This window comes from Salvia hispanica, chromosome 4, assembly GCF_023119035.1.
Source record: "Salvia hispanica cultivar TCC Black 2014 chromosome 4, UniMelb_Shisp_WGS_1.0, whole genome shotgun sequence".
Lineage (NCBI taxonomy): Eukaryota > Viridiplantae > Streptophyta > Magnoliopsida > Lamiales > Lamiaceae > Salvia > Salvia hispanica.
The window spans coordinates 346,421-355,647 of record NC_062968.1 but is presented as its reverse complement, the minus strand read 5'-3'; positions in this window follow the sequence as shown (position 1 = coordinate 355,647).

The window sequence follows — 9,227 nt, the reverse complement described above, 5'->3', positions numbered from 1 at the left end:
GGGGGAGATTGGAGAGCCTACAGTTTGAGAAATGCGATTCAAGTAGGAGCTTGAAAGGGACAACCGTTGAAAAATGTGCAGAGGTGCCTAAAGCTAGCAAGGATGTGAGGAACTGATGATGGAGGTGAAAGAAACGACGAGATGATGCATGGTGATTGGGGGATGTTGAGGTAGAAGACGTACATTGCCACCATGGATGGAATATAATGGTGTTGTTGCGGAGGTTATAATTTTTGGGATGGAGGATAAACTCATGACCTTTAGATTTCAAATTGTTAGTGAGCATTTAGAATTTCTAGAGATATCATGTATTTCCAAAGCCAAGATCATAAATTTCTAATTCTTTCATCAATCCAAAATTTTTAATTTTTTCATCTTTAGTTTTGCAACCATCATTTCATTATGTATTGAGTGTGCATAATGATGATATGAACAAAGTTAGTGTTTGTTTTGGGATACATACAAATATTTAAGCTTTTTAGGAAAGTCTTATAGGACCCTTTGTATTGCATCTTGATATAAGGTGAAATATCTTAGGATTTGAAAGTCCGATGGATTTATAGTTTCTTTCCGATGGACTCATATATATTAAAATAACAAAATTACTTCACGAAGAAAGAAACTATAAATCCATCGGACTTTCAAATCCTAAGATATTTCACCTTATATCAAGATGCAATACAAAGGGTCCTATAAGACTTTCCTAAAAAGCTTAAATATTTGTATGTATCCCAAAACAAACACTAACTTTGTTCATATCATCATTATGCACACTCAATACATAATGAAATGATGGTTGCAAAACTAAAGATGAAAAAATTAAAAATTTTGGATTGATGAAAGAATTAGAAATTTATGATCTTGGCTTTGGAAATACATGATATCTCTAGAAATTCTAAATGCTCACTAACAATTTGAAATCTAAAGGTCATGAGTTTATCCTCCATCCCAAAAATTATTACCTCCGCAACAACACCATTATATTCCATCCATGGTGACAATGTACGTCTTCTACCTCAACATCCCCCAATCACCATGCATCATCTCCTCGTTTCTTTCACCTCCATCATCAGTTCCTCACCATCCTTGCTAGCTTTAGGCACCTCTGCACATTTTTCAACGACTGTCCCTTTCAAGCTCCTACTTGAATCGCATTTCTCAAACTGTAGGCTCTCCAATCTCCCCCAACTCAACACCAAAGCAACCCAAGCTAAATTTATAGAACATGCATGGGTAGCTTTTTGCATTCTTCTCATAATAGAAATGACTCACGTCACATTACATTCTTACGTTTAAATCCCTTAATTATTTGCATAATCGTAACCATTAACACTATTAATCGTGTACTACATTTAAATTTCTAGTGGAGGCCAATATTTCTAACGGAAAAACATTTAATATTGCTTTGAAACATGAAACACTAAATTGAACCTTACATTTCTTTTTCTTGTTATGCTAACATGAGTTAACATAATACAAATTTTCGATTATAGACTAACAATTAATAAAAAAATTGTTGTGACAAATAGGGCAATTGTGAATCGAGAAACGAAAGAACATAAATAGACACAGAATTTACGCGGTTCACCAACGTTGTGTTGGCTACGTCCACGGGAAAGAACGGAGAACAAATTGTATTATGACTGCGGTTTTCAGATACAGATTGGATCAGTCAGTTCACAAAATTATGTGCTCTACTCCGATATATATATGCACACATTAGACAGACTGGGCCTAGGAAACATAATCCTATCCCAATTAGGAAACCTAATCCTATACAAATTCAAGGCATACTAACAAATCTCCACCTTGACTTGAATTCTCCCTTGCAGACGCATCATAACACTAGACGAACAAACTTCTCCATTCTTGCCTCAAATTTGCCCTCCACGGGCAACTAACAGCTCATGACATTAAGCAAGTCCAAACAATGTTGGAACTTGCTCTGCGGGACTGACTTGGTGAACATATCAGCAGGATTATCAGCAGTACCTACTTTCTTCACCTCAATTCTCTTCTTATCTCTTAGAAAATGATACCTCACATCAATATGCTTAGTCCTCTCATGATGGACTTGATCCTTGGCTAAACAAATAGCGCTCTGACTGTCACAGAACACAACAGCTTGATCTTGATGTAAACCAAGATCACCAACTAGCCCTTGCAACCATATTCCCTGTTTAGCAGCTTCTATCAATGCCATATACTCTGCTTCAGTAGTAGACAAAGTAACTGCAGCCTGCAAAGTTGCTTTCCAACTAACAACAGAACCACTAAGAGTGAAACACATAACCGGTCATAGATCTTCTACTATCGACATCTCCGGCGTAGTCAGAATCAGAATAACCAGTCACTAAACAGTGAGTATCACCTCCATAAATGAGACCAACATCAGACGTACCTCTCAAGTAACGAAAGATCCTCTTCACAGCCTGCCAGTGCTCCTTTCCAGGATTTCCCATGAACCTGCTTACAACGCTGACAGCATGCGCTATATCTGGCCTAGTACAGACCATGGCGTACATCAAACTCCCTACTGCATTAGAGTACGGGACTCGAGACATGTACTCTTCCTCAACTTCGGATTTCGGTGCAAGATCAGATGACAAATGAATGTTTATGGCAGTTGGAGATGGCCTTAGATGCAGACATGCCAAATCTTGACAAAATCTTCTCAATGTAGCTCTTCTGTGACAGAGAAAGCTTCTTCTTTTCTCTATCTCTAGAAATCTCCATGCCTAGAATTTTCTTCGCAACACCCAAATCCTTCATATCAAACTCAGCACTAAGCTGAGCTTTCAACTTTTGTAATTCAGACTTCGACTTCGCAGCTATGAGCATATTGAAGGGTGGTTAGGTGGAGTGAGTTTGCTGTGTAAAATTTTACTTCCCCGATCCAGAGAATCCGCTAGACACTGGGTCTAGGAACTCAGAGAATCTTCGAGTTACCTGTCGTTGGGCGCACAATCACTTCCTTCCCCTTTCAAAACCCTCAACCCGCTATGCTAAAAAGATTAGTATAGGGAAGCAGGGATCAAATCCACAGAGACGGATGCATAAGTAAACATGCTAAAGATTTGGAAGCTATTTTTGGCTGCTGCCACGCAAATTTTGGAGTTGAGGAAATTATACTAGACTGGGGAAGATAAATTTAACTACCTCTGGATCTAGCTAAAATACTACCTAATCTGGCTTGACAAACTCGACGCATGCAGTGGGGACCATTTTCCCAAAACAGAAAAGAAGTACGAACACAAAGCTGCAACTAACAAACTAAAGATCTAATAGATAACGACCTGCATATCTTTAACCAATTCAAGCATCAACATAGAGAAAACAGAGTATGAAACGAAATCAAAACAGAGCATATCAAATCGGACATCGGAAAAAACGCCGATCAAAAGCAGACAAGAAATCCTCTATCTACTAGACGAAGTAACGCGAAAACGAAAACAAAAATTCAGAATCCATGCTCAATTTCAGTTCCCCTGTTCAGATCCACACTTCGGATGCTAAATCCACTCCGGATCCAAGCATCTGAGACAAACTCCGATCAAAATCATCTCCATAACTACAGATTTCCGATTCTCCACAGATTAACAACAACCACCACAGATCGACAGCCCATTTCCAGATCAAATGCGAAAAGCATCCAGCAAGACAAATAATATCAAACTCAAAAATAAAACATCATCAAAACTCAGAATCATCTTCATCATAACAGAAAATATAAGATGCATAGTTAGATAGTCGAAATTAGCAAAATCAACGGATCGAGCTTCGAACAGCGGAGCTCGACGGTATCCAGACAGAATGGAAATGAAAACAGCAAATTGTATCTTCGCCCTTCGTCAGGACGGTGTTACACAGAATTTCTCGAAGATAAGACCTCTAAACTACCCCAGAATTCCCATTTCCCAAGTGTGTGAGTGTGTGTGTGAGCCGAGAGGAAAAAGATGATAAAAGTAAGTCCCCCTTTTCTGTTGCATGCTCCTCTATATAGGGGCGTAGAAGTGGGTCCAGCGAAGTATGAATAGTCTATGTTGCCCTTAGCTATTGACTCCCTTCGTCCAGCCATTTTTTCTTCAATTCTGCTCATTTTTTCCTTGCTTTCCTTCGCTAGTCCATTGCCTCCAGGTCTTCCTAGATCTAGCGATTCCTTCACACACCTGGCTTAAAATGCGTTAGACCCAGTAAAATGAAGTGTTTTTTTACCACATAACCGATGCATGAAATTAGCCTTATCACATATCATCCACATATAGAACAAGATAGACCCTAGAACCATCATCAGCTTTGTTGTGATACACACAACAATCATACGGACTCCAGCTGAATCCCAGCTTGATCATGTAGCTGTCAAACCTCTTATACCACTGCCTCGGAGACGGCTTTAGTCCATACAAGGACTTCTTCAACTTGCACACATAATCCTCCTTGCCCGGAACCACAAATCCCTCTGGCTGAGTCATGTAGATATCCTCCTCAAGCAATCCGTGTAGGAAAGCCATCTTCACATCTAGTTGCTCAAGCTCCAAATTATAATGTGCAACTATCGCAAGTAACACTCTGATGGAAGTGTGTCTGACCACTGGTGAGAATATCTTATTATAGTCAACCCCTTCCTTTTGTGTGAACCCTCTTGCAACTAGACGAGCCTTGTATCTAATGCCCTCATCTGGTGTAGTGCCTTCCTTCTTCTTGAAAATCCATTTGCAAGTGACAATCTTTCTCCCCTTAGGCCGTGGAACCAATTCCCAAGTCAGGTTCTTCAAAAGTGATTCTATCTCTTCCTCCATTGCAGCGAGCCACTTGGCACGCTCAGTGCCCGAAACAGCTTCCTTGTAGGTAGGTGGTTCATCTGCCGAAGGCTCATCTTCGACCTCATCTGCAACCTGCAATGCATATGCCATCATTTCCTCAAAACCATACCTCAACGGAGGCTTCACATTTGTCCTCCTAGCTCTGTCAATAGCAATGCTTCTCTGACGAGCTTGTGGATGAACATCAGAATTAGAAGTATCGGCGGCTTCAGCAGTAGTGTGTTGATCTTCTCCACCTTGGAGTTGTGATTCACTCACATCGTGAGGGACTTGCAGCTCCACCTGTTCATCAACACCTCCCAAATCCTCTGCAGCAATAGACTTTACAGTAGAGTTAAGCATAGAGTTTTTCATCAAAGACCACATTCCGGCTGAGAATAATTCTGGTCTCTGAAGATGACCATATTCTATAACCCTTAACTCCTTCTCCATAACCAACAAATACTCCCTTCTTAGCTCTTGGCTCCAATTTACCTTCACTCACATGATAGTAAACAGTACTCCCAAAAACTCTCAACATAGAGTAATCTGCAGGTGAATCAGACCATACTTCGTACGGTGTCTTGCAGTCAATGCCAGTGTGAGGTCCACGGCTGATCAGATAACAAGCCGTGTTTACTGCCTCTGCCCAAAACTTCCTAGTCAAACCATCTTGAAATAGCATACATCTAGCTCTCTCTAACAACGTCTGGTTCATGCACTCTGCCACACCATTCTGCTGTGGTGTATGTCTGACGGTGTGATGGCGAACGATCCCTTCACTCCTACAGAACTCATTGAACTCAGACGAACAAAATTCCAGACCGTTATCTGTTCTTAATCGCTTGATCTTCTTCCCAGTCTGGTTTTCAATTAGAGTCTTCCACTCTTTGAACTTCTTGAATGCCTCACCTTTATGTTTCATCATAAACACCCAAGTCATTCTCGAGTAGTCATCAATCATTGACACAAAATACTTGTGTCCTCCAACAGACTCAACACGTGAGGGACCCCAACAATCCATATGAATGTATTCAAGTGTCCCCTTCGTTCGATGAACACCCTTCTTTGGAAACTTGCTGCGATAAAGCCTCCCCAACACACAGTGTTCGCAGAAATCAAGTTTCTGCACCTTATGTCCCAAAAGAAAAACATGATTCGACATGATTCTCATGCCACGTTCTCCCATATGACCGAGCCTCATATGCAACAGCTTGGTCATATCCTTGGTTGCAACCTCGGATGATGCAATATCAGCAAAATTTGTCACGATGGAACCTCTCAGAACATACAAGGTACCCCGTTTCAAAGCTGTCATAACCACTTCGAACCTTTCAAAATACGCATTACTCTACCTTCACCTTTGAAACTGAACCCCTTACTATCAAATGTACTCAGGGATATCAGATTCTTCGTCATCTGTGGAACATGCCTAACATCGTTCAAGGTGCAAAAGACCCCATCATGAGTCCTAATCCTGATTGAGCCGATGCCAACCACCTTGCAGACAGCACTGTTGGCCATGGTAACATTGCCTCCATCTATCTGCTCATAAGTGTTAAAATACTCCCTATGAGGACAGAGATGATATGAAGCTCCAGAATCCAAAATCCACACATCATTACAGTGTGGTTGTTCATCCGCAACCAAGGCCAATTCTTCTTCCGAATTTGTGTCATCAGCTTCTGCCACAGTCGCAGAACCGTTAGCATCTTACTTCTTTCCCAATTTCTTCTTTATCCTTGGACACTCATTCTTCCAATAACCTGGCTCTTTACAATATCTGCAAATGTCATCTGGCTTAGGGCCTTTAGGACCTTTTGAAACTTTAGAAGACTGCTTCTTCGGTCCAAATTTCTTCTGTCCCTTACCCGTAACAGATAATCCCGATGTCAGATTTTCTGTGGCTGAACTTGTTGCCTGTTGACGATCCTCTCTGATGTGAAGAGCAGATCGAACATCCTCCAACGACAAAGTTTCCTTGCCAGTCATAAAGGACTCAACGAAATTTTCGTAAGATCCAGGCAATGGCACAAGCAAAATTAAAGCAGCATCCTCGTCTTCTACTTTAACGTCAACGTTACGCAAATCTAGCAAAATTTTATTCAAATTTTCCAGATGATCCCGAAGGGGCGTACCTTCCTGCATGCGTAACCGAAAAAACGTTGCTTTAGAAGCAACTTATTGGTTAGAGACTTCGTCATGTATAGACTCTCCAACTTCGCCCAAAGAGCAGCAGCCGTCTCCTGATCCGCAACTTCGATGATAACATCGTCAGACAGGCTCAACATGATGGTCGAATGGGCCTTTCCGTCTAGGGTTGTCCACTCCTTATCATCCTCCGTAGCCTTCTTTGTTTTGAGCGGCTCCCACAAACTCTGCTGCTTCAACAAAGGATCGCATCTTGATCTGCCATAAACCAAATTTATTTCTCCCGGTGAATTTGTCAACCTTCACATTCAGAGCAGACATCTCAATTTACCAGAAAAAAACCCTCGCAGCGGAATTCAAAACCCTAGTTCGAAAACCAAGGCTCTGATACCAGTTTGTTGTGACAAATAGGGCAATTGTGAATCGAGAAACGAAAGAGCGTAAGTGATAAAAGAAAGAAGAACTCACCAACGTTGTATTGGCTACGTCCACGGGAAAGAACGGAGAACAAATTGTATTATGACTGCGGTTTTCAGATACAGATTGGATCTGTCAATTCACAGAATTATGTGCTATACTCCCATATATATAGGCACAAATTAGACAGACTGGACCTAGGAAACATAATCCTATCCCAATTAGGAAACCTAATCCTATACAAATTCAAGGCATACTAACAAAAACAGTTATAATCATAATGGCATTTAATCCAGCTTTTATACATGAAATATTAAATGAGACCTTACATTTTCTCTTCTTGTTATAAAATCAATATTTTTAGTCAACATAACTGCTTGATATAATTGCCATATAAGATTTTATCTTGACGAACGAACATACTGGCTAGGAAGGAAAAGGGGGGTGGCGGAAATTCAAGGCTGCCTTAGGCCGGACTGCACCTGATCCTTAGGGGAGGGATGGTTGAAAATATAGCCCGTTCAAATGTGTTTTAAGTTTTATATTTGTTTATGTGTATGTGTCGTTATTTTTTTCCATAAGGTCTAGAGTCTTGTGTCTAGTTTAGGTAGGGTCGGTCAAGCAGTCGCCCAAACATAATAGACATGTTTTTATCTTCCTCCATGTCCAAAATCATAAAGTCCACAGGCAGAATGAACTTATCAACCTTAACGAGGACATCTTCCACGATTCCTCTAGGCTTTATAATGGACTGGTCAGCTAACTGGAGGTGGATGTTGGCCGGCTTCAATCTTTTCAAAAGACCAATTTCATCTGCAGTCTTTTGAGCCATCAGTGAAATGCCAGATTCTTGATCAAGTAAGCAGCTCAAAAGCTGCCTATTTTCTACTTCGCATGAAATATGGCAACTGCCAAGATCTTCCATTTTTGGAGGTATTCGTCCAGTCAAGATATGTGAGCATTGTGCACTCACTTGCACCATCCCTTCCTTTGGAAATTTTCCTTTCTTTGAGATCAACTCTTTACACAAAGTGAAGAATTTTAGAAAGTTAGCCATCAAGTCTATAAGGGATGCCTCAACATTAATCTTTTTCAAGATTTCTTTCAACCACTCAACATTTTGAGGCTTATTCTTTCCAGCAAGGGGGAAAGGTGGTGGTGGAAGGTAGTCGGGAAAATTGTAGGGGCTCTTTGTGTCTCTTGCAGGTTTAAGCTTCTCTTTGTTCTCAGCCGAATTGCTGAAGCTTTCTATCTTGGAATCTCCATAGCCAGATGTAGTCTCTTTTCCTTCTTTTGTCGACTCATGTGCAACCACAGTAGCCTGCTCACTCACCTCGTCTGCGTGCGAGGTCTGTGAACCTAGCACATTGTCCGCCCCTGCGTGCACAAAACAAGTTATAATTCCCTAAAAATATTACTTATGCAAGTATACAGACGTGCAATGCAGTATAAAAGGTGTCGAACCCACAAGGAAGAGATTAATTGCTAAAACTATCAAATCTAACTAAAAAGCGATAAATTAGTAGTTTTATAGGTTTGGACAAATGACTCAAGCAAATAGACCGAGAAAGTAAACTTGAGATTAACACAATAAAGGGGAAGAACTACTCCTAATTTGGTTCGGGTTGTTTTTCACATGACTTTTGTTTCCTAATTATTTTTCCAATGCTTTTAGGGATCGTGTTGATTTTTCACTCGCTTGTAGTTGATCACTGATTGGGGAATTTTACACCTAGGATAGGTTGATCACATTTCCTAGGCTCTACTCACCAACCCCTCGCTCCTACAGTCGCATAGTAAGCTTGGGATTTGCTTCTAACATAATTCAACACAAAGGATCCACCCCCGGTTTATCAC